General features: G+C 39.9%; 1 protein-coding gene across 9 annotated transcripts in view; it reads left to right on the top strand.

Annotated features, from left to right (window-relative positions):
• The first annotated feature begins 9764 nt into the window (after nt 1–9764).
• Nucleotides 9765–13601, top strand: part of PDS5B (PDS5 cohesin associated factor B) — a 183483-nt gene continuing 179646 nt past the window's right edge. For 2 of the 9 annotated variants that reach the window (XM_067016964.1, XM_067016963.1), the window contains exon 1: nt 11208–11292. The gene's annotated coding sequence lies outside the window, so the exon portion shown is untranslated. Of the gene's footprint in view, nt 9957–10752; nt 10807–11207; nt 11293–13601 lie in introns of those variants that run through there. The other 7 variants (XM_067016958.1, XM_067016961.1, XM_059041609.2 and 4 more) reach the window with 6 other exon arrangements.

Below are 13601 nucleotides of genomic sequence, written 5' to 3' on the forward strand. Positions count from 1 at the left end.
AAAAAATGCCATTGGTAATTTGATAGGGATTTCATTGAATCTGTAGATTGCTTTGGGTACTATAGTCATTTTCACAATATTGATTCTTCCAATCCAAGAACATGGTATATATCTCTCCATCTGTTGATATCATCTTTAATTTCTTTCATCAGTGTCTTATAATTTTCTGCATACAGGTCTTTTGTCTCCCTAGGTAGGTTTATTCCTAGGTATTTTACTCTTTTTGTTGCAATGGTAAATGGGAGTGTTTCCTTAATTCCTCTTTCAGATTTTTCATCATTAGTGTATAAGAATGCATGAGCTTTCTGTGCATTAATTTTGTGTCCTGCAACTTTACCAAATTCATTGATTAGCTCTAGTAGTTTTCTGGTGGCATTTTCAGGATTCTCTATGTATAGTACCATGTCATCTGCAAACAGTGACAGTTTTACTTCTTTTTTTCCAATTTGTATTCCTTTTATTTCTTTTTCTTCTCTGATTTCTGTGGCCAGGACTTCCAAAACTGTGTTGAATAATAGTGGTGAGAGTGGACATCCTTGTCTTGTTCCTGATCTTAGAGGAAATGCTTTCAGTTTTTCACCATTTAAAATGATGCTTGCTGTGGGTTTGTCATATATGGCCTTTATTATGTTGAGGTAGGTTCCCTCTCTGCCCACTTTCTGTAGAGTTTTTATCATAAATTGGTGGTGAATTTTGTCAAAAGCTTTTTCTGCATCTATTGAGATGATCATGTGGTTTTTATTCTTCAATTTGTTAATACGGTGTATCACATTGACTGATTTGCATATATTGAAGAATCCTGGCATCCCTGGGATAAATCCCACTTGATCATGGTGTGTGATCCTTTTAATGTGTTGTTGGATTCTGTTTGCTACTATTTTGTTGAAGATTTTTGCATCTATATTCATCAGTTATATTGGTCTGTAATTTTCTTTTTTTGTAGTATTTTTGTCTGGTTTTGGTATCAGGGTGATGGTGGCCTCAAAGAATGAGTTTGGGAGTGTTTCTTCCTCTGCAATTTTTTGGAAGAGTTTGAGAAGGATGGGTGTTAGCTCTTCTCTAAATGTTTGCTAGAATTCACCTGTGACGCCCTCTGGTCCTGGACTTTTGTTTGTTGGAAGATTTTAAATCACAGTTTCAATTTAATTACTTGTGATTGGTCTGTTAGTATTTTCTACTTCTTCCTGGTTCAGTCCTGGAAGGTTATACCTTTCTAAGAATTTGTCCATTTCTTCCAGGTTGTCCATTTTATTGGCATAGAGTTGCTTGTAGTAGTCTCTTAGGATGCTTTGTATTTCTGTGGTGCCTGTTGTAACTTCTCCTTTTTCATTTCTAATTTTATTGATTTGAGTCCTCTCCCTCTTTTTCTTGATGAGTCTGGCTAATGTATCAATTTTGTTTATCTTCTGAAAGAACCAGCTTTTAGTTTTATTGATCTTTGCTATTGTTTTCTTTGTTTCTATTTCATTATTTATGCTCTGATCTTTATGATTTCTTTCCTTCTGCTAACTTTGGGTTTTGTTTGTTCTTCTTTCTCTAGTTCCTTTAGTGTAAGGTTAGATTATTTATTGGAGATTTTTCTTGTTTCTTGAGGTAGGCTTGTATAGCTATAAACTTCCCTCTTAGAACTGCTTTTGCTGCATCCCATTGGTTTTGGATCATCATGTTTTCATTGTTATTTGTCTCTAGGTATTTTTTGATTTCCTCTTTGATTTCCTGAGTGATCTTTTGGTTTTTTAGTAACCTATTGTTTAGCCTCCATGTGTTCGTGTTTTTTATGTTTTTTTCCCTCTAATTAATTTCTAATCTCATAGTGTTGTGGTCAGAAAAGATGCTTGATATGACTTCAATCTTCTTAAATTTACTGAGGCTTGATTTGTGACCCAAGATGTGATCTGTCCTGGAAAATGTTCCGTGCACCCTTGAGAAGAAAGTGTAATCTGCTGTTTTAGGGTGGAATGTCCTATGAATATCAATTAAATCTATCTGGTCTATTGTGTCATTTAAAGCTTCTGTTTCCTTATTTATTTTCATTTTGGATGATCTGTCCATTGGTGTAAGTGAGGTGTTAAAGTCCCCCACTATTACTGTGTTACTGTCGATTTCCTCTTTTATAGCTGTTAGCAGTTGCCTTATGTATTGAGGTGCTCCTATAGTGGGTACATATATATTTATAATTGTTTTATCTTCTTCTTGGATTGATCCCTTGATCATTATGTAGTGTCCTTCTTTGTCTCTTGTAATTGTCTTTATTTTAAAGTCTATTTTGTCTGATATGAGAATTGCTACTCCAGCTTTCTTTTGATTTGCATTTGCATGGAATATCTTTTTCCATCCCTTCACTTTCAGTCTGTATGTGTCCCTAGGTCTGAAGTGGGTCTCTTGTAGACAGCATATAGATGGGTCTTGTTTTTGTATCCATTCAGCAAGCCTGTGTCTTTTGGTTGGAACATTTAATTCATTTACATTTAAGGTAATTATCGATATGTATGTTCCTATGACCATTTTCTTAAATGTTCTGCATTTGTTTTTGTATATCCTTTTCTTCTCTTATGTTACCCAGTTAAGATGTTCCTTTAGCATTTGTTGTAGAGCTGGTTTGGTGGTGCTGAATTCTCTTAGCTTTTGCTTGTCTGTAAAGCTTTTGATTTCTCCATCGAATCTGAATGAGATCCTTGCTGGGTAGAGTAATCTTGGTTATTAGTTCTTCCCTTTCATCACTTTAAGTATATCATGCCACTCCCTTCTGCCTTGTAGAGTTTCTGCTGAGAAATCAGCTGTTAACCTTATGGGAGTTCCCTTGTATGTTATTTGTCATTTTTCCCTTGCTGCTTTCAATAATTTTTCTTTGTCTTTAATTTTTGCCAATTTGATTACTATGTGTCTTGGTGTGTTTCTCCCTGGGTTTAACCTGTTTGAGACTCACTGTGCTTCCTGGACTTGGGTGGCTATTTTCTTTCCCATGTTAGGGAAGTTTTTGACTATAATCTCTTCACATATTCTCTCTGGTCCTTTCTCTCTCTCTTCTCCTTTTGGGACCCCTGTAATGCAAATGCTGTTGCATTTAATGTTGTCCCAGAGGTCTCTTACGCTGTCTTCATTCCTTTTCATTCTTTTTTCTTTATTCTGTTCCGCAGCAGTGAGTTCTACCATTCTGTCTTCCAGGTCACTTATCCATTCTTCTGCCTCAGTTATTCTGCTATTGATTCCTTCTAGTGTAGTTTTCATTTCATTTATTGTACCGTTCATCTCTGTTTGTTTGTTCTTTAATTCTTCTAGGTCTTTGTTAAACATTTCTTGCATCTTCTCGATCTTTGTCTCCATTCTTTTTCCGTGGTCCTGGATCATCTTTGCTATCATTATTCTGGATTCTTTTTCTGGAAGGTTGCCTATCTCCACTTCATTTAGTTGTCTTTCTGAGGTTTTATGTTGTTCCTTCATCTGGTACGTAACCCTCTGCCTTTTCATCTTGTCTACCTTTCTGTGAATGAGGTTTTTGTTCCACAGGCTGCAGGATTGTAGTTCTTCTTGCTTCTGCTGTCTGCCCTCTGGTGGATGAGGCTATCTAAGAAGTTTGTGGAGATTTCTGTATAAGCAAATACATCTGATGTTTTCAAAGAGAGAAGGCAGATTATAAAACATTATAAATATATATTTAATATATTAAATTTATATTAAAATACATATAAAATTACATTTTTATAATGTATAAGTGTAAATATATGAATAGAACATTTTCTTTCCTGATATATACTAAAGCATTAAAGGTAATTTTCTCTAGTGGCATGATTATAAATGGTTTCTTTTCCCTTTTAATCTTAACTGCATTTCCAGATTTCTCTACAATAAACACATTATTTACACATTAAAAAAAATCAATATACCTAAACTGGTTTTATTTCAGTAAATTAATTTTTTTTTTTTTTTTTTTTTTTTTTTAGTAACGGCAATATTTTTCAACAGCTCCATCTGCTGGCTGCTGAATAAAGTTAATTTTCAAATATTACTGTATTTGTTTTTGTAGCCAGGACAAGAAATAGAATTCCTCTATTAAAATAAAGGATGCTTCTTATATATCTATGAAGAGAAGTATCAGCAGTCAAGTTAATTCACCTGATACACATTTGGTTGGATACAGAGTGGGCTATTACCCCATACAGAAAAGTAGACTGTTTGCCTAGAACAGAAACATTACATTGAAAAATTGGTTTGGTGTTTTTGGCTATCTTACATTGGCATGCTGGTTTTGTTGATTGTGTAAAATAAAAACATTGATTAGTGATTGAATATTGGTGTTTATGAAATATATCATATTGTAGGAATTCATATACTTTTGCACTCATATTCAGAGCTGCAGTCTAAACTCGCCTATGTCATTCTCATTATTTTGAAGTGAAATTGCTCTTGTTTCCATATCTCTTTATTATTTCCTGAAGTTGAATTGATGATAAATGCTTTCCTAAACATGAATTTCTCTTTATATGGTAACAGCAGGTATTATATTTTGTTTAAAAATCTCTCAATCATCTATCTTTGGAACTCTTAAAAAGTAAAATCTGTCATTATGCTGAGTGAAATATGTCATTCATGAAAAGACAAGTACTGTACGATCCCACTTATATGAGGTGTCTAAAGTAGTCAGATTCATAGAAGCTGAAAGTAGAATGGGAGTTACTCTGGGCTGGGGAGAAAAGGAGTTGTTGCTTAATGGGTATAGAGTCTCAGTTTTGCAAGATGAAGAAATTCTAGAGATCTGTTTCACAACAATGTGAATATGCTTAACACTACTGAACTGGGCACCTAAAGATGTTAGAATGGTAAATTTTATGATTTTTTTTTACCACAATCAAAAAGTAAAGTCAAAAAATATATATTGTATGTGTAATATTTATATATATATTTTATATATTTATATGTATAACAAGTTTGAGAGAACATATTGAAGCAACCACGCACTATACTTTTTTTTTTTTTTTTTTTTTTTTGCGATACGCGGGCCTCTCACCGTTGCGGCCCCTCCCGCCGCGGAGCACAGGCTCCGGACGCGCAGGCCCAGCGGCCACGGCCCACGGGCCCAGCCGCTCCGCGGCACGTGGGATCCCCCCAGACCGGGGCACGAACCCGCGCCCCCTGCATCGGCAGGCGGACCCCCAACCACTGCGCCACCAGGGAAGCGCCACTATACTTTAAAAAAAAATCTTTATTGGAGTATAATTGCTTTACAACGTTGTATTAGTTTCTGCTATACAACAAAGTGAATCAGCTACATATATACATATATCCCCATATCCCCTCCCTCTTGAGCTTCCCTCCCACCCTCCCTATCCTACCCCTCTAGGTCATCACAAAGCATCGAGCTGATCCATTTTTCTGGTCTCCTCATAAGTCAATTAGTATTTCCACAAATTTATCATATTTGTGATTTACATGGGACTTAACTTAAAAAGAGATTCAGGGGGCTTCCCTGGTGGCGCAGTGGTTGAGAGTCCGCCTGCCGATGCAGGGAACACAGGTTCGTGCCCCGGTTGGGGAAGATCCCATATGCCGCAGAGTGGCTGGGCCCATGAGCCATGGCTGCTGAGCCCGCGTGTCCGGAGCCTGTGCTCCACAGCGGGAGAGGCCACAACAGTGAGAGGCCTGCATACCGCAAAAAAGAAAAAAAAAAAAAAAAAGATTCAAACATGATTGTAAGATGAAATGGGATTTTAAAATTACATACTTTCTAAATTAATTGGAAGACGATGAAATTCACTAAAAAATTTCCCCTGACTCTGGATCCCTTGACAAATCATTTAGCTATTTGTCTCAGTTTTTTTATGTAAAATGAATTGAAAGAGGTGATCATTTCTATGCTCTATGAACCCTAAAATTCTCAAAATCTTTTCATGGCATTTTTCGGACACCCTTTCCTAACCAGCTCTAATGCAATAATATATATATAAGCAAACAGATAATAAATTTAAAAAGCAACTATCAAGTAATTAAAGGACTCTTAGGTATATTTTGTATAAGAAATCACACCTAGTTTGATCCTATATAAAGGAAGTCTCCCCTCTATAGTGGATAGATGTGATATGAACTGACAAAGAACAGACTTTTAAAATATGCATATACATATGGAATTAATATAGTTTCCATCCTCTGCTTGGGGAGAAGTTTGAAATCTTTGGAAAAGAATATAGAGTGTTTCCTTTTTTGCCCTTTTTAAAAATAGTGAGGCAAACATTTTCTACAGTTGTAAATAGGCAGTAAGACTATGGAGAGGAAAAGAAAATTAAGATGCAGGGTAAGTCTACAGGCAAAGGAAGTCATGGGCCAAAGCAGCATGGTTGTGGGAAGTGGAGAAGTATAGAGTAATGAGAAGTAAAGTAAAGTGGCTAAGTTAAGTAAACGAGTCTGGTTGAATAAGTAGGGGTAGGCCGCTGCATAGCCTCAGACCTACCTAATCAACAGTAGCAGGATCTGCCCTGGATACCAGACAGTTCATTAAAATCAAAATATAAATAGGCTGTTAGGGAGAGAGTCCTCACTTTTATTCCATTCAGTCATCTGGCAGATTGTTCTATTACTCGTGACTTCTAACACCATATAAAGAAATTTTATTCTAGATGAAACTGTGTTTAAATGAGCTCAAGTATTAGTATAAGTATGCTTCTGGTATTAAGTTAAACTGCTTGCTGAGAATTATGGCTCATTCTAATGGCTAATCATAATGCTCTTTATTTATTTAAACTTATTAATTTTTATTTATTTATTTATTTTTTGCGTTACACGGGCCTCTCACTGTTGCGGCCTCTCCCGTTGCGGAGCACAGGCGCCGGACGCGCAGGCTCAGCGGCCATGGTTCACGGGCCCATCCGCTCCGCGGTATGTGGGATCTTCCCGGATCAGGGCACGAACCCGTGTCCCCTGCATCGGCAGGCGGACTCTCAACCACTGCGCCACCAGGGAAGCCCTATTTGTTTTTAAATATTTATTTATTTGGCTGCACGAGGTCCTAGCTGTGGCATGCGGGATCCTTAGTTGCAGCATGTGGGATCGTTAGTTGTGTCATGCGGGCTTCTAGTTGCGGTGTGCAAACTCTTAGTTGCGACATGCATGTGGGATCTACTTCCCTGACCAGGGATCGAACACAGATTGAGAGTGCGGAATCCCAACCACTGGACCACCAGGGAAGTCCCCATAATTCTCTTTAAATCAGTTCTCATTTGCTTTCTTACATATCTGAGCCACTGATATACTTGATATAAATATGAAATTTAGAATAAGTCATTGTTGTATATCAAAATAAAAACATGAGCATAAAATAACTATATACTATATATATATATAAAATACTATATGAGTATATGTATATACATATATATTTGATTTTTGTCATTTTAACTACAATATGTGTTGGTGTGTTCCTCTTTGGGTTAATTCTGTATGGGACTCTGTGCTTCCTGGACTTGGGTGACTGTTTCCTTTCACAGGTTAGGAAATTTTTCAGCTATTATGTCTTCAAATATATTCTCAGGCCCTTTCTCTTCTCCTTCTGGGACCCATATAATGAGAGTATTAGTTCACTTGATGTTGTCCCAGAGGTCTCAAATTGTCCTAATTTCTTTTCATATATATTTAAATACATGCACTTCAACTGGTACTGGCATAATTCTCAACAAACTTCGACAGTTGCAAAGAATACACTATGAAACAATGTTGGATATTTATTATAAGTTGTTAAAAAATAGCATTTTGATTCCAGAGTCTACTGGCTGTGCTGTTCACCATAGGAAGCCCCTACCCACATATATTTATTGAGCACTTGAAACATGACTAATGGGAATTGAAATGTGCTTTAAGTGTAAAATTCACAAGATGAACAAACAAATGTAAATTATTTCATTAATAAAAAATTTTATACTGATATGTGCAAATGACAATATTTTGGATATAATGTTTAACAGCATAAAATGTTTTTTAAATTAATTTCACTGGTTTCTTTTCACTTTTTAAAATTGGAAGATTTTATGTTGCATACATGGTTCACATATTTCTTTTGGACAGTGTGGATATACAGTGTAACTAAATGCAGTTTCCTCCTGTTAACCAAGATCAGGCCCATGGACTGTACACACTGCTGACTGCTGACCATGGATAAGAGTGAACAGTCTTTGCTTTGGCTGTTCTGCCCAGTGCATTCAGGAATTCTCAGCCAGCAGCTCAGACCCTCAATCACAATGGTGACCTATGGTATTTGTTGTAACTCCAAGGAAACCAAGAAGACTTTAACAAGTCTGTATATTTACCCAAATGATCTTTGATAACACACATACACACATATCCCCAAAGATCCCAGAGAGTTCTTCAGCATAAAAAAAGTTAAGGATTTCAGTCTAGTGTCTGCATAGAAGATTGGGAGTAACATTAGTTATTAGGTAGGTAAGAAGATGGTCCAAGAACTCCTTAAGGAACTCAATGTGCTTAACAAGATGAGACCTCTAAAACAATGTTTAGAAAGAAAGAAAGTCAGCAGGAAACTGCCTTGGCTTACATTTGCTGGCTCTGGCATTGAGCTGTGTTGTAGGCAAAGGTCATCTCAGAACCCTTACCCTAATTTCCCTTTGTGGCATCCTTTCCCTTCTTGCTATTCTCCCTGTTTGGAAGTCCCAGTGCCTTTCTCATCCCTTCTCTTTCATCTGCCTCTCTCTACGGAAAGGAAAATAATCTTTTGTTAGTGTAAAGCCAGTAGAAGTGTGGGCTGATGGGTGCCACATACTGCTCCTGATGAATTACAACTTGGTTATTTTTTGGACTTTACTTTTATTAGATCAGCTTTACGTTTACAGCAAAATTGAGAGGAAGGTACAGAGATTTCCCATGTACACCCTGCCCCCACATTTGGTTGTTTTTTAAAGCCCTAAACACATAAATTTTTCTTGTACAACCAACTTAAGATTTCAGTTTTCCTAAACTGTTGCTTTAAATGAAGGTTTAGATTACTAATTTCTGTAAATCCATTTGCTGTTGCATGAAGCATAGTTCCTTTTGTTAGCAGCTATACTTCACTGAGGCCTTAAAGATTTTTGCCTCTCTCCATCCTAATAGTAATCGCCAGATCAACTTTTAACATATTCCCTCACAGTTGCAGCAGGGAGGAGTGGCACCTCCTGGAGGTGAAGGGGGTTAGAAACCCACCTTCTGGAAGGCGTCCTTGTGGTCTTTAGATTGTTTCTCCTCCCATAAGGACAACTGTGATAAAACAAATGAATGGAGCGCTTTGTTACAGATGGAATTCCTAAGTCCCCCCACCCGCTACCTAAACAATACCTGAAAACGGGAAAGCTGTGGGATTAAGTAAAGACATTACACACACAGTGCAGAAAAAAAGCTATTTTATGGCATTTTGAGGTGACTAGGTCAGAGTTCCCAAGTAAGGAGCAAAGAAAACACCAATTTTATTTACTTCGCACAACATTAGTACTCAATTTCACTTTTAAAAAATTCCCAACTTTTATCCATAAGGCTAGAGATATATAACAATTTATGTGATTTTCGGCAAAAGTCAAGGAAGCGAGAAAGCACTGACAGCTGCCGTTCTCGCGGCTACAGCGGCGGCGTGCCCGTGTGGCTGCGTGCGCGCGCGACGGGTGGGGTGGGGCGGGGCGGAGGTGGGCACGCTCGCGCGCACGGGGCGGGGCGGAGGGTCAGGCGGGCGCGTGCGCGCGGCTGTCCGGTCGGCAGGGGGCGCTGCGCACCCACGCGGCGCTCTGCCTGCCCCCGGGTGCTGTCCGCGGCGGTTCGATTGGAGCAGCCGCCGAATAGCGCTTGGCGCCATTTTGAAGCGGAGAGGAGGAGGAACGGCCGGGCTGGCTGCGGAAGGGGAGGGGGGGGAGGAGGCGATTGGATGCGGCGGCGGCGGCGGATCCCGGAGAGCAGCGGAGTGAGAGGAGTAGCGAGTCGGACACCCGGAGGTAGGAAGCAATTCAGTTAACGGGAAGAAAATGTCTCTTCCCTCTGGTCGCCGCGCTCCATTTTTCAGCGCCCGCCACCGCGGCTGAGTCTGTGGCGGGGCTCAAGCGCCGCCCGCCTGCCAGCCGAGACTCGCCTCCCGGCATCGGGGGCTGCAGCAGCTGGCTGCCTGGCGGCGGCGGGGCCGAGAGGAGTAGGGCGCGAGCCGGGGGCGTGGGCCGGGTTCTGCGGTGGGGGTGGGGAGGGCCCCGCGGTCAGCGCGCTCCCTCCACGCCGCGGGCTTAGCCGCAGCCTCTGGAAATTAAACTTGCCGCCCTGGCTGGGCTGGGTCGCCCGCGGCGTCGAGGGCGGCGGGCGGTGACCTTGCGCGCGGCCGGGGGTCCGCACCGGCTGCCCGCCGCCCCGCCGCCCGCGCCCCGCCGCCCCTCCCCCCGCGCCCGGCAGCCCGGCGGCTGTTTCCCGGGCGGCAGGCGGGCGGCGCGGCGCTCCTGTTGAATCCTCCCGCGGGCGGGTTTTCCCCCTTCCGGGCGAGGGGCGGGGAGCGCGGGTCGGGACTGACCTCGGGGCGGTGTGCGGGCCTCGGCGCCCTCGCCCCCATTTCTGGGTCGTCCGCGCCGCGCAGCCTCCGCTCCGGGCGACGACAACGGGCCGACCGAGTGACATTTTTATCCTGTTACTTGCCAGTCGCGGGAGATAAAGCGCGCCTACCGCGCCTCTTGGAGCTAGTGCTGGAGGCACCCGAGGACCTAGTTGAGGAAGAGTCCAGCACGGGCTGGAGTAGCTTCTCCCGGGCCACCACTGAGTTCTAGCTTTCCTTTCGGAAGCCTCGGAGTCGGAGCGACCATGCAAACGGTGTGCAGCTGTACAGTTGACATTTTTGCAGTCTCTTATCTTAGTGACACCTGAAAAGTTTCTGGTCGAGAGGAAACGCTTGTTTGTGGTTTCTTGTTGCTTTTGCCTTTTGGTATATACGTTAAAGCTACGCTAAGCCGCGGTAGTTATTCGAGGGAATGAGTCTGAACGCTGAAACGCTGCACCTCGTCGGCTTCAGAGTTGCCTGTTCCTGCGTTCCTTCGCGGCCCGTGTAAACTCGGGGTAGGGTTTGAAAGAGCAGGTCCCTGCCTACTTGACACATGTTTAGGCATCCTAACCAACCCCCGAAAGGCAACCCTTTATATGATTTTGAAGGACGTGCTTTGAACGCTCTTCTCACACTTCTGTTATGAAATGATGGATGGGCAGTACTGTCCTGAACGACCCTACCCAACCCTGTTTGTTAAACCGTTTGGGAGACTTCGGATGTAGCCTTTACTTTCGAAGGTTGATCTGCGGTCTTGAGTGAGTTTTAGAGGTCTTCTACTGTCTTTCCTAATAACTTTTAAAAATTCAAGTGTGTTTATATATGAGGCGAGCTATAAATAAGTCATTATTATTTAAAACTTGAATGGCAGTATAATTATTGTTCTCAGCACATGTAGATGAAGTTCCAAGATAGAGCATTTTCTATACTTACATAAGCAGTAATCAAGTAAAATACTTAAAAGCACAAAAATGGTATTAAGCAAAATATGGGCTAGAAAGGACACTTATTTATGCAGTACATATGTCGGAGATGTTAGCAGTTTTAGACAATAAGATGAGCATTCCTGTGGTGTGTGCAGGTCAGTTTGTGGAACGATTAATCTGGTATCGTCTGGTGATAGAAAACCTAATTAAAATTTATAGTGATGAATATGTAGGTGACAGTTTCAACATGGAACTTATAGAAAGGTAGATTTATTTTGAAAACCTTAACTGTAAAAAAAAATTAAGTGAGAACATTATTCTTTCAAAAAAAACCTTTAAATGGGAACATTATTCTTTCAAAATAAATGTACGAATGTATATAGAAAAGGGGCACGTTAGATATTCTTTGATTACTGAAATAGTAATTTTGTGTGTGTGCCTTTTTTGATGGTTTAAAAAATTATACTCTGGGTTTTACTTGGACGTGTGAGTATTTTAAATGACAAAGTAGTGTTTGTATTGGCCTTTATTTTTTTTTAAAGAACTTTTGTGCCCTTTCTTATTTTCTCCTTTTTGTTTAGGTTGATTCTCCTTGTATTAACTTTGTTTTTTTACAGTAGCTTTTGTACTCTTCCTGTCACTTTCATGCCTGTCTGGTTATGCCTTTTTCCTCACTTTTCCCAAGAATTAGAGGAGATAACGTGGTGAAGATAGTGATCCTTGTCGTCGTGGAATGTTTTGTACTAAGCATATTTGACAAGTAGTTCTACTGAGTTGGCTGTTGGATTAAAGTTTTAATTTTAAAATTTATTTTAAAATGGTTTGCAACTTTAACGGATACAAAGAGTTATGTTTTGAGGACCAAGCTTTGTCAATAATTTGTTAAGCCTAAAATAAAGTGATACGCTGTATTAGACAGGACTTGCCCTGGTGAAGACTGAATGGTACCCAAAACTGTGTAGAGGGGAATATTTTGGGAGATTGTGTTCTTTCTGCTTCTCCCTCTCCGAGATTTGGATTGTCCTGTGGCTTCCTCAGTGCTACTTTTTTTGATCATGTGTGCCTAGAACTAACAGGAGAGCTCACTGTGATTTCGCTTGGATGACAAGTACTGTATATAATCTGTGTTAGAAAAGAATAAATTTGTATTTCCTTTGTTAGTGTTAGAGAGCTGTAAGGAAACTTAGATGATCTCCAGCTCACTCATTATAGGCATGAGAAATTAGGTTCAGATTGTAACTTGATTGATTTATTCCAAGTCACAGTCATATTCTTGTGGTGGAATTGAGGCAGCCCTTAGATCTCCTGGAGGCTTAGAAGCATCCACGTGGTCTGTATTGTTTTATTCAGGACTTAAGCAATATTTAAAATTATTGCCAGGTAGCATATTATTCTCTGTCTCCTTTCCCCCCTTTTTTTTTCATTCATTCAACCACGAAATAAAGTTTCGAGGTTAACCATCTGTTTCAGAGTCTGGTTTTAATAATTTCTGCCCAGGATTCGGTCCACTTAAATTGTCTCAGAAGATAACCTCTTGCATGTCTCTGTCTCCTGGAGTTGCTTGATCTTTCATTGTGTAACAATACTTGACAAGGCATTTATTTATTCTTTGTTAAACTTGTAAGCCGGAGTAATTTGGAAGTTAGTGTTGAACTTTATTTTGTTATAAGATGCATGTGTGCGTGAGTGTGTTATTATTTTTTACTTTTTTTTTTTTTTTTTTCTCTACACTTTTAAACTCAATTTGCTACACAGGTCATTTGCTTCCAGTTACAGTAGGTGTTTGGAGAAAATTGTATTTGCTTTGAGTATTCCTGTTTGGAAATGTTAAAAATTCCAAAAATACTTAGTCTAACGATAAACCCAGTAATTTCTCTGAGAACATATTTACTTTTTAAGCTTATTTAAGAAGTTGCCAAATGGTTCAAAATTGTGCTTCCTTGGAGTGTAGAGATAGCTCTTCCTCACACCATACTGTCATGAACCACCTGATTATAACCATTTTCCCCAATACTTGAAAAAGGTTTTATAACTTTCTCACTAATTAGTTCAAAATTAAGGATAAGTTTGCTGTTAATTGTTTCAGTTGATAGGGGTGATCATGCTCAGTGAGAAAATCGTGAAGATTAAACTCAGTTAAA

The sequence above is a fragment of the Kogia breviceps genome, chromosome 16 (genome assembly GCF_026419965.1).
Source record: "Kogia breviceps isolate mKogBre1 chromosome 16, mKogBre1 haplotype 1, whole genome shotgun sequence".
Taxonomy (NCBI): Eukaryota; Metazoa; Chordata; class Mammalia; order Artiodactyla; family Physeteridae; genus Kogia; species Kogia breviceps.